Below are 14306 nucleotides of genomic sequence, written 5' to 3' on the forward strand. Positions count from 1 at the left end.
ACTGCCCAGGTAAAGACTAGAACACACCTCACCACTACTACTACTACTTCTACTACTACTACCCAGGTAAAGACTAGAACACACCTCACCACTACTACTACTACTTCTACTACCACTACTACTACCCAGGTAAAGACTAGAACACAACTCACCACCACTACTACTACTACTACTACTACTACTACCACCACTACTGCCCAGGTAAAGCCTAGAACACACCTCACCACCACTACCACTAACTACTACTGCCCAGGTAAAGACTAGAACACACCTCACCACTACTACTACTACTACTTCTACTACCACTACTACTACCCAGGTAAAGCCTAGAACACACCTCACCCCCCCTACTACTACTACCCAGGTAAAGACTAGAACACACCTCACCACCACTACTACTACTACTACTACCCAGGTAAAGCCTAGAACACACCTCACCACCACTACTACTACTACCCAGGTAAAGACTAGAACACACCTCACCACCACTACTACTACTACCCAGGTCAAGACTAGAACACACCTCACCACCACTACTACTACTGCTACTACTACCCAGGTAAAGACTAGAACACACCTCACCACCACTACTACTACCCAGGTAAAGACTAGAACACACCTCACCACTACTACTACTACTACTACTATTATTACTGCCCAGGTAAAGCCTAGTACACACCTCACCACTACTACTACCAGGTAAAGACTAGAACACACCTCACCACTACAACTACTACTACTGCCCAGGTAAAGCCTAGAACACACCTCACCACCACTACTACTACCCAGGTAAAGACTAGAACACACCTCACCACCACTACTACTATTGCTACTACTGCCCAGGTAAAGACTAGAACACACCCCTCACCACTACTATTACTACTACTGCCCAGGTAAAGACTAGAACACACCTCACCACTACTACCAGTACTACTACTATTACTACTGCCCAGGTAAAGCCTAGAACACACCTCACCACCCCCACTACCACTACTACTACCCAGGTAAAGACTAGAACACACCTCACCACTACTATTACTGCCGCCCAGGTAAAGACTAGAACACAATTCACCACTACTACTACTACTACCCAGGTAAAGACTAGAACACACCTCACCACCACTACTACTACTGCCCAGGTAAAGACTAGAACACACCTCACCACTACTACTACTACTACTACTACTAATACTACTACTGCCCAGGTAAAGACTAGAACACACCTCACCACCACTACTACTACTACTACTACTACTACCCAGATAAAGACTAGAACACACCTCACCACCACTACTACTACTACTACTACCCAGGTAAAGACTAGAACACACCTCACTACTACTACTACTACTACCCAGGTAAAGACTAGAAATCACCTTACCACCACTACTACTGCTACCCAGGTAAAGACTAGAACACACCTCACCACCACTACTACTACCCAGGTAAAGACTAGAACACACCTCACCACCACTACTATTACTACTACTACTACTACCCAGGTAAAGACTAGTACACACCTCACCACCAATACTATTACTACTACTACTACTACCCAGGTAAAGACTAGAACACACCTCACCACTACTACCAGTACTACTACTATTACTACTGCCCAGGTAAAGACTAGAACACACCTCACTACTACTACTACTACTACTACTACCCAGGTAAAGACTAGAACACACCTCACCACCACTACTGCTACTACTGCCAAGGTAAAGACTAGAACACACCTCACCACTACTACTACTACTAACCAGGTAAAGACTAGAACACCCCTCACCACCACTACTACTACCACTACCCAGGTAAAGACTAGAACACACCTCACCACCACTACTACTACCCAGGTAAAGACTAGAACACACCTCACTACCACTACTACTACTACTGCTGCCCAGGTAAAGACTAGAACACACCTCACCACCACTACTACTACTACTACCCAGATAAAGACTTGAACACACCTCACCACCACCACTACTACTACTACTACTACTACTACTACTACTACCACCCAGGTAAAGACTAGAACACACCTCACCACCACTACTACTACTACTTCTACTACTACTATTACTGCCCAGAACACACCTCACTACTACTACTACTAGTACTACCAATACTACTACTACCCAGGTAAAGACTAGAACACACCTCACCACTACTACTACTACTACTAATACCACCACTACTGCCCAGGTAAAGACTAGTACACACCTCACCACCACTACTACTACTACTACTACTACTACTACTACTACTACTACTACTACTACTACTATTACTGCCCAGGTAAAGACTAGTACACACCTCACCACCACTACTACTACTAATACTACTACTACTACTACTACTATTACTGCCCAGGTAAAGACTAGAACACACGTCACTACTACTACTACTACCAATACTACTACTGCCCAGGTAAAGACTAGAACACACCTCACCACCACTACTACTGCCCAGGTAAAGACTAGTACACACCTCACCACCACTACTACTACCCAGGTAAAGACTAGAACACACCTCACCACCACTACTACTACTACTACTACTACTACTACCACCACTACTGCCCAGGTAAAGCCTAGAACACACCTCACCACCACTACCACTAACTACTACTGCCCAGGTAAAGACTAGTACACACCTCACCACCACTACTACTACCCAGGTAAAGACTAGAACACACCTCACCACCACTACTACTACTACTACTACTACTACTACCACCACTACTGCCCAGGTAAAGCCTAGAACACACCTCACCACCACTACCACTAACTACTACTGCCCAGGTAAAGACTAGAACACACCTCACCACCACTACTACTGCTACTACTACTACTACTGCTGCCCAGGTAAAGACTAGAACACACCTCACCACTACTACTACTACTACTATTACTACTGCCCAGGTAAAGACTAGAACACACCTCACCACTACTACTACTACTTCTACTACCACTACTACTACCCAGGTAAAGCCTAGAACACACCTCACCACCACTACTACTACTACCCAGGTAAAGACTAGAACACACCTCACCACCACTACTACTACTACCCAGGTAAAGCCTAGAACAAACCTCACCACCACTACTACTACTACCCAGGTCAAGACTAGAACACACCTCACCACCACTACTACTACTACCCAGGTCAAGACTAGAACACACCTCACCACCACTACTACCACTACTACTACCCAGGTAAAGACTAGAACACACCTCACCACCACTACTACTACTACCCAGGTAAAGACTAGAACACACCTCACCACCACTACTACTACCCAGGTAAAGACTAGAACACACCTCACCACCACTACTACTACTGCTACTACTACTACCCAGGTAAAGACTAGAACACACCTCACCACCACTACTACTACCCAGGTAAAGCCTAGAACACACCTCACCACCACTACTACCACTACTACTACCCAGGTAAAGACTAGAACACACCTCACCACTACTACTACTACTACTACTATTACTACTGCCCAGGTAAAGCCTAGTACACACCTCACCACCACTACTACCACTACTACTACCCAGGTAAAGACTAGAACACACCTCACCACTACTACTACTACTACTACTATTACTACTGCCCAGATAAAGCCTAGAACACACCTCACCACCACTACTACTACCCAGGTAAAGACTAGAACACACCCCTCACCACTACTATTACTACTACTGCCCAGGTAAAGACTAGAACACACCTCACCACTACTACCAGCACTACTACTATTACTACTGCCCAGGTAAAGCCTAGAACACACCTCACCTCCACTACTACTACTACTGCCCAGGTAAAGACTAGAACACACCCCTCACCACTACTATTACTACTACTGCCCAGGTAAAGACTAGAACACACCTCACCACTACTACCAGTACTACTACTATTACTACTGCCCAGGTAAAGCCTAGAACACACCTCACCTCCACTACTACTACTACTACTACTACTGCCCAGGTAAAGACTAGAACACACCTCACCACTACTACTACTACCGCCCAGGTAAAGACTAGAACACACCTCACCACTACTACTACTACTACCCAGGTAAAGACTAGAACACACCTCACCACCACTACTACTACTGCCCAGGTAAAGACTAGAACACACCTCACCACTACTACTACTACTACTACTAATACTACTACTGCCCAGGTAAAGACTAGAACACACCTCACCACTACTACTACTACCCAGGAAAAGACTAGAACACACCTCACCACTACTACTACTACCCAGGTAAAGACTAGAACACACCTGACCACCACTTCTACTACTACTACTACTGCCCAGGTAAAGACTAGAACACACCTCACCACTACTACTACTACTACCCAGGTAAAGACTAGAACACACCTCACCACCACTACTACTACTGCCCAGGTAAAGACTAGAACACACCTCACCACTACTACTACTACTACTAATACTACTACTGCCCAGGTAAAGACTAGAACACACCTCACCACTACTACTACTACCCAGGAAAAGACTAGAACACACCTCACCACTACTACTACTACCCAGGTAAAGACTAGAACACACCTCACCACCACTACTACTACTGCCCAGGTAAAGACTAGAACACACCTCACCACTACTACTACTACTACTACTAATACTACTACTGCCCAGGTAAAGACTAGAACACACCTCACCACTACTACTACTACCCAGGAAAAGACTAGAACACACCTCACCACTACTACTACTACCCAGGTAAAGACTAGAACACACCTCACTACTACTACTACTACTACTACCCAGGTAAAGACTAGAACACACCTCACCACCACTACTACTACTACCCAGGTCAAGACTAGAACACACCTCACCACCACTACTACTACTACTACTACTACCCAGGTAAAGACTAGAACACACCTCACCACCACTACTACTACTACCCAGGTAAAGACTAGAACACACCTCACCACCACTACTACTACTACCCAGGTAAAGACTAGAATACACCTCACCACCACTACTATTACTACTACTACTACTACCACCCAGGTAAAGACTAGTACACACCTCACCACCACTACTATTACTACTACTACTACTACCCAGGTAAAGACTAGAACACGCCTCACCACCACTACTACTACTACTACTACCCAGGTAAAGACTAGAACACACCTCACCACCACTACTACTACTACCCAGGTAAAGACTAGAACACACCTCACCACCACTACTACTACTACCCAGGTAAAGACTAGAACACACCTCACCACCACTACTATTACTACTACTACTACTACTACCCAGGTAAAGACTAGAACACGCCTCACCACTACTACCAGTACTACTACTATTACTACTGCCCAGGTAAAGCCTAGAACACACCTCACCACTACTAATGCCCAGGTAAAGACTAGAACACACCTCACCACCACTACTACTACTACTACCCAGGTAAAGACTAGAACACACCTCACCACTACTACTACTACTACTACTGCCCAGGTAAAGCCTAGAACACACCTCACCACCACTACTACTACTACTACTACTACTGCCCAGGTAAAGCCTAGAACACACCTCACCACCACTACTACCACTACTACTACTACTACCGCCCAGGTAAAGACTAGAACACACCTCACCACCACTACTACTACTACTACTGCCCAGGTAAAGACTAGAACACACCTCACCACCACTACTACTACTACTACTACCCAGGTAAAGACTACAACACACCTCACCACCACTACTACTACTACTACCCAGGTAAAGACTAGAACACACCTCACCACTACTACTACTACTACTACTACTACCCAGGTAAAGACTAGAACACACCTCACCACTACTACTACCCAGGTAAAGACTAGAACACATCTCACCACTACTACTACTACTACTACTACTACTACTGCCCAGGTAAAGACTAGAACACACCTCACCACTACTACTACTACTCAGGTAAAGACTAGAACACACCTCACCACCACTACTACTGCCCAGGTAAAGACTAGAACACACCTCACCACCACTACTACTACTACTACTACTACTACTACCACCCAGGTAAAGACTAGAACACACCTCACCACCACCACTACTACTACTACTACTACCCAGGTAAAGACTAGAACACACCTCACCACTACTACTACTACTACTACTACCACCACTACTGCCCAGGTAAAGACTAGTACACACCTCACCACCACTACTACTACTACTACTACTATTACTGCCTAGGTAAAGACTAGAACACACGTCACTACTACTACTACTACCAATACTACTACTGCCCAGGTAAAGACTAGAACACACCTCACCACCACTACTACTACTACTACTACTACTACTGCCCAGGTAAAGACTAGAACACACCTCACCACCACTACTACTACTACTACTGCCCAGGTAAAGCCTAGAACACACCTCACCACCACTACTACTACTACTACTACTACTACTACCGCCCAGGTAAAGACTAGAACACACCTCACCACCACTACTACTACTACTACTACCCAGGTAAAGACTACAACACACCTCACCACCACTACTACTACTACTACCCAGGTAAAGACTAGAACACACCTCACCACTACTACTACTACTACCCAGGTAAAGACTAGAACACACCTCACCACTACTACTACCCAGGTAAAGACTAGAACACACCTCACCACTACTACTACTACTACTACTACTACTACTACTACTACTACTACTGCCCAGGTAAAGACTAGAACACACCTCACCACTACTACTACTACTCAGGTAAAGACTAGAACACACCTCACCACCACTACTACTGCCCAGGTAAAGACTAGAACACACCTCACCACCACTACTACTACTACTACTACTACTACTACTACTACTACCACCACCCAGGTAAAGACTAGAACACACCTCACCACCACCACTACTACTACTACTACTACCCAGGTAAAGACTAGAACACACCTCACCACTACTACTACTACTACTACTACTACCACCACTACTGCCCAGGTAAAGACTAGTACACACCTCACCACCACTACTACTACTACTACTACTATTACTGCCCAGGTAAAGACTAGAACACACGTCACTACTACTACTACTACCAATACTACTACTGCCCAGGTAAAGACTAGAACACACCTCACCACCACTACTACTACTACTACTGCCCAGGTAAAGACTAGTACACACCTCACCACCACTACTACTACTACTACTACTACTACTGCCCAGGTAAAGCCTAGAACACACCTCACCACCACTACTACCACTACTACTACTACTACCGCCCAGGTAAAGACTAGAACACACCTCACCACCACTACTACTACTACTACTGCCCAGGTAAAGACTAGAACACACCTCACCACCACTACTACTACTACTACTACTACTACCCAGGTAAAGACTACAACACACCTCACCACCACTACTACTACTACTACCCAGGTAAAGACTAGAACACACCTCACCACTACTACTACTACTACTACTACCCAGGTAAAGACTAGAACACACCTCACCACTACTACTACCCAGGTAAAGACTAGAACACACCTCACCACTACTACTACTACTACTACTACTACTACTGCCCAGGTAAAGACTAGAACACACCTCACCACTACTACTACTACTCAGGTAAAGACTAGAACACACCTCACCACCACTACTACTGCCCAGGTAAAGACTAGAACACACCTCACCACCACTACTACTACTACTACTACTACTACTACTACTACTACTACCACCCAGGTAAAGACTAGAACACACCTCACCACCACCACTACTACTACTACTACTACTACTACTACTACTACTACTACCCAGGTAAAGACTAGAACACACCTCACCACTACTACTACTACTACTACCACCACTACTGCCCAGGTAAAGACTAGTACACACCTCACCACCACTACTACTACCAATACTACTACTGCCCAGGTAAAGACTAGAACACACCTCACCACCACTACTACTACTACTGCCCAGGTAAAGACTAGTACACACCTCACCACTACTACTATTACTGCCCAGGTAAAGACTAGTACACACCTCACCACCACTACTACTACCCAGGTAAAGACTAGAACACACCTCACCACCACTACTACTACTACTACTACTACTACTACTACTACTACTACTACTACTACTACCACCCAGGTAAAGACTAGAACACACCTCACCACCACCACTACTACTACTACTACTACCCAGGTAAAGACTAGAACACACCTCACCACTACTACTACTACTACTACTACTACCACCACTACTGCCCAGGTAAAGCCTAGAACACACCTCACCACTACTACTACTTCTACTACCACTACTACTACCCAGGTAAAGACTAGAACACACCTCACCACCACTACTACTACTACTACTACTACTACTGCTGCCCAGGTAAAGACTAGAACACACCTCACCACTACTACTACTACTTCTACTACCACTACTACTACCCAGGTAAAGACTAGAACACACCTCACCACCACTACTACTACTACTACTACTACTACTGCTGCCCAGGTAAAGACTAGAACACACCTCACCACTACTACTACTACTACTACTACTGCCCAGGTAAAGACTAGAACACACCTCACCACTACTACTACTACTTCTACTACTATTACTACTGCCCAGGTAAAGCCTAGAACACACCTCACCACCACTACTACTACTACCCAGGTAAAGCCTAGAACACACCTCACCACCACTACTACTACTACCCAGGTAAAGACTAGAACACACCTCACCACCACTACTACTACTACCCAGGTCAAGACTAGAACACACCTCACCACCACTACTACTACCCAGGTAAAGACTAGAACACACCTCACCACCACTACTACTACTACCCAGGTAAAGACTAGAACACACCTCACCACCACTACTACTACCCAGGTAAAGACTAGAACACACCTCACCACCACTACTACTACTGCTACTACTACTACCCAGGTAAAGACTAGAACACACCTCACCACCACTACTACTACCCAGGTAAAGCCTAGAACACACCTCACCACCACTACTACCACTACTACTACCCAGGTAAAGACTAGAACACACCTCACCACTACTACTACTACTACTACTACTATTACTACTGCCCAGGTAAAGCCTAGTACACACCTCACCACCACTACTACCACTACTACTACCCAGGTAAAGACTAGAACACACCTCACCACTACTACTACTACTACTACTATTACTACTGCCCAGATAAAGCCTAGAACACACCTCACCACCACTACTACTACCCAGGTAAAGACTAGAACACACCTCACCACCACTACTAGTACTACTACTACTGCCCAGGTAAAGACTAGAACACACCTCACCACCACTACTACTGCCCAGGTAAAGACTAGAACACACCTCACCACTACTACTACTACTACTACTACTACTACTACTACTACTACTGCCCAGGTAAAGACTAGAACACACCTCACCACTACTACTACTACTCAGGTAAAGACTAGAACACACCTCACCACCACTACTACTGCCCAGGTAAAGACTAGAACACACCTCACCACCACTACTACTACTACTACTACTACTACTACTACTACCACCACCCAGGTAAAGACTAGAACACACCTCACCACCACCACTACTACTACTACTACTACCCAGGTAAAGACTAGAACACACCTCACCACTACTACTACTACTACTACTACTACCACCACTACTGCCCAGGTAAAGACTAGTACACACCTCACCACCACTACTACTACTACTACTACTATTACTGCCCAGGTAAAGACTAGAACACACGTCACTACTACTACTACTACCAATACTACTACTGCCCAGGTAAAGACTAGAACACACCTCACCACCACTACTACTACTACTGCCCAGGTAAAGACTAGTACACACCTCACCACCACTACTACTACTACTACTACTACTACTGCCCAGGTAAAGCCTAGAACACACCTCACCACCACTACTACCACTACTACTACTACTACCGCCCAGGTAAAGACTAGAACACACCTCACCACCACTACTACTACTACTACTGCCCAGGTAAAGACTAGAACACACCTCACCACCACTACTACTACTACTACTACTACTACCCAGGTAAAGACTACAACACACCTCACCACCACTACTACTACTACTACCCAGGTAAAGACTAGAACACACCTCACCACTACTACTACTACTACTACTACCCAGGTAAAGACTAGAACACACCTCACCACTACTACTACCCAGGTAAAGACTAGAACACACCTCACCACTACTACTACTACTACTACTACTACTGCCCAGGTAAAGACTAGAACACACCTCACCACTACTACTACTACTCAGGTAAAGACTAGAACACACCTCACCACCACTACTACTGCCCAGGTAAAGACTAGAACACACCTCACCACCACTACTACTACTACTACTACTACTACTACTACTACTACCACCCAGGTAAAGACTAGAACACACCTCACCACCACCACTACTACTACTACTACTACTACTACTACTACTACTACTACCCAGGTAAAGACTAGAACACACCTCACCACTACTACTACTACTACTACCACCACTACTGCCCAGGTAAAGACTAGTACACACCTCACCACCACTACTACTACCAATACTACTACTGCCCAGGTAAAGACTAGAACACACCTCACCACCACTACTACTACTACTGCCCAGGTAAAGACTAGTACACACCTCACCACTACTACTATTACTGCCCAGGTAAAGACTAGTACACACCTCACCACCACTACTACTACCCAGGTAAAGACTAGAACACACCTCACCACCACTACTACTACTACTACTACTACTACTACTACTACTACTACTACTACTACTACCACCCAGGTAAAGACTAGAACACACCTCACCACCACCACTACTACTACTACTACTACCCAGGTAAAGACTAGAACACACCTCACCACTACTACTACTACTACTACTACTACCACCACTACTGCCCAGGTAAAGCCTAGAACACACCTCACCACTACTACTACTTCTACTACCACTACTACTACCCAGGTAAAGACTAGAACACACCTCACCACCACTACTACTACTACTACTACTACTACTGCTGCCCAGGTAAAGACTAGAACACACCTCACCACTACTACTACTACTTCTACTACCACTACTACTACCCAGGTAAAGACTAGAACACACCTCACCACCACTACTACTACTACTACTACTACTACTACTGCTGCCCAGGTAAAGACTAGAACACACCTCACCACTACTACTACTACTACTACTACTACTGCCCAGGTAAAGACTAGAACACACCTCACCACTACTACTACTACTTCTACTACTATTACTACTGCCCAGGTAAAGCCTAGAACACACCTCACCACCACTACTACTACTACCCAGGTAAAGCCTAGAACACACCTCACCACCACTACTACTACTACCCAGGTAAAGACTAGAACACACCTCACCACCACTACTACTACTACCCAGGTCAAGACTAGAACACACCTCACCACCACTACTACTACCCAGGTAAAGACTAGAACACACCTCACCACCACTACTACTACTACCCAGGTAAAGACTAGAACACACCTCACCACCACTACTACTACCCAGGTAAAGACTAGAACACACCTCACCACCACTACTACTACTACCCAGGTAAAGACTAGAACACACCTCACCACCACTACTACTACTGCTACTACTACTACCCAGGTAAAGACTAGAACACACCTCACCACCACTACTACTACCCAGGTAAAGCCTAGAACACACCTCACCACCACTACTACCACTACTACTACCCAGGTAAAGACTAGAACACACCTCACCACTACTACTACTACTACTACTACTATTACTACTGCCCAGGTAAAGCCTAGTACACACCTCACCACCACTACTACCACTACTACTACCCAGGTAAAGACTAGAACACACCTCACCACTACTACTACTACTACTACTATTACTACTGCCCAGATAAAGCCTAGAACACACCTCACCACCACTACTACTACCCAGGTAAAGACTAGAACACACCTCACCACCACTACTAGTACTACTACTACTGCCCAGGTAAAGACTAGAACACACCCCTCACCACTACTATTACTACTACTGCCCAGGTAAAGACTAGAACACACCTCACCACTAATAACAGTACTACTACTATTACTACTGCCCAGGTAAAGCCTAGAACACACCTCACCTCCACTACTACTACTACTACTACTACTACTGCCCAGGTAAAGACTAGAACACACCTCACCACTACTACTACTACCGCCCAGGTAAAGACTAGAACACACCTCACCACTACTACTACTACTACCCAGGTAAAGACTAGAACACACCTCACCACTACTACTACTACTACTACTAATACTACTACTGCCCAGGTAAAGACTAGAACACACCTCACCACTACTACTACTACCCAGGAAAAGACTAGAACACACCTCACCACTACTACTACTACCCAGGTAAAGACTAGAACACACCTCACCACCACCACCACTTCTACTACTACTACTACTACTACTACCCAGGTAAAGACTAGAACACACCTCACTACTACTACTACTACTACTACCCAGGTAAAGACTAGAACACACCTCACCACCACTACTACTACTACCCAGGTCAAGACTAGAACACACCTCACCACCACTACTACTACTACTACTACCCAGGTAAAGACTAGAACACACCTCACCACCACTACTACTACTACCCAGGTAAAGACTAGAACACACCTCACCACCACTACTACTACTACCCAGGTAAAGACTAGAACACACCTCACCACCAATACTATTACTACTACTACTACTACCACCCAGGTAAAGACTAGAACACACCTCACCACTATTACTGCCCAGGTAAAGACTAGAACACACCTCACCTCACGACTACTACTACCCAGGTAAAGACTAGAACACACCTCCCCACCACTACTACTACTACTACCCAGGTAAAGACTAGAACACACCTCACCACTACTACTACTACCACTACTGCCCAGGTAAAGCCTAGAACACACCTCACCACTACTACTACTACTACTACTACTACTGCCCAGGTAAAGCCTAGAACACACCTCACCACCACTACTACCACTACTACTACTACTACCGCCCAGGTAAAGACTAGAACACACCTCACCACCACTACTACTACTACTACTACCCAGGTAAAGACTAGAACACACCTCACCACCACTACTACTACTACTACTACCCAGGTAAAGACTACAACACACCTCACCACCACTACTACTACTACTACTACCCAGGTAAAGACTAGAACACACCTCACCAATATTACTACTACTACTACCCAGGTAAAGACTAGAACACACCTCACCACTACTACTACCCAGGTAAAGACTAGAACACACCTCACCACTACTACTACTACTACTACTACTACTACTACTACTACTACTACTGCCCAGGTAAAGACTAGAACACACCTCACCACCACTACTACTGCCCAGGTAAAGACTAGAACACACCTCACCACCACTACTACTACTACTACTACTACTACTACTACTACTACTACCACCCAGGTAAAGACTAGAACACACCTCACCACCACCACCACTACTACTACTACTACTACTACTACTGCCCAGGTAAAGACTAGAACACACCTCACCACCACTACTACTGCCCAGGTAAAGACTAGAACACACCTCACCACCACCACCACTACTACTACTACTACTACTACTACTACTACTACTACTACTACTACTACCCAGGTAAAGACTAGAACACACCTCACCACCACTACTACTACTACTACTACTACTACTACTACTACCCAGGTAAAGACTAGAACACACCTCACCACTACTACTACTACTACTACTACTACTACTACCCAGGTAAAGACTAGAACACACCTCACCACTACTACTACTACTACTACTACTACTACCCAGGTAAAGACTAGTACACACCTCACCACTACTACTACTACCCAGGTAAAGACTAGAACACGCCTCACCACTACTACTACTACCCAGGTAAAGACTAGAACACGCCTCACCACTACTACCAGTACTACTACTATTACTACTGCCCAGGTAAAGCCTAGAACACACCTCACCACTACTACTGCCCAGGTAAAGACTAGAACACACCTCACCTCACCACTACTACTACCCAGGTAAAGACTAGAACACACCTCACCACCACTACTACTACTACTACCGCCCAGGTAAAGACTAGAACACACCTCACCAC

General features: G+C 45.3%; 1 protein-coding gene across 2 annotated transcripts in view; it reads left to right on the forward strand.

Annotated features, from left to right (window-relative positions):
• Positions 1 to 14306, forward strand: part of LOC139382826 (sprouty related EVH1 domain containing 3) — a 72459-nt gene that overhangs the window by 45600 nt on the left and 12553 nt on the right. The window lies entirely within an intron of this gene.

Source organism: Oncorhynchus clarkii, chromosome 24, assembly GCF_045791955.1.
Source record: "Oncorhynchus clarkii lewisi isolate Uvic-CL-2024 chromosome 24, UVic_Ocla_1.0, whole genome shotgun sequence".
Classification (NCBI taxonomy): domain Eukaryota; kingdom Metazoa; phylum Chordata; class Actinopteri; order Salmoniformes; family Salmonidae; genus Oncorhynchus; species Oncorhynchus clarkii.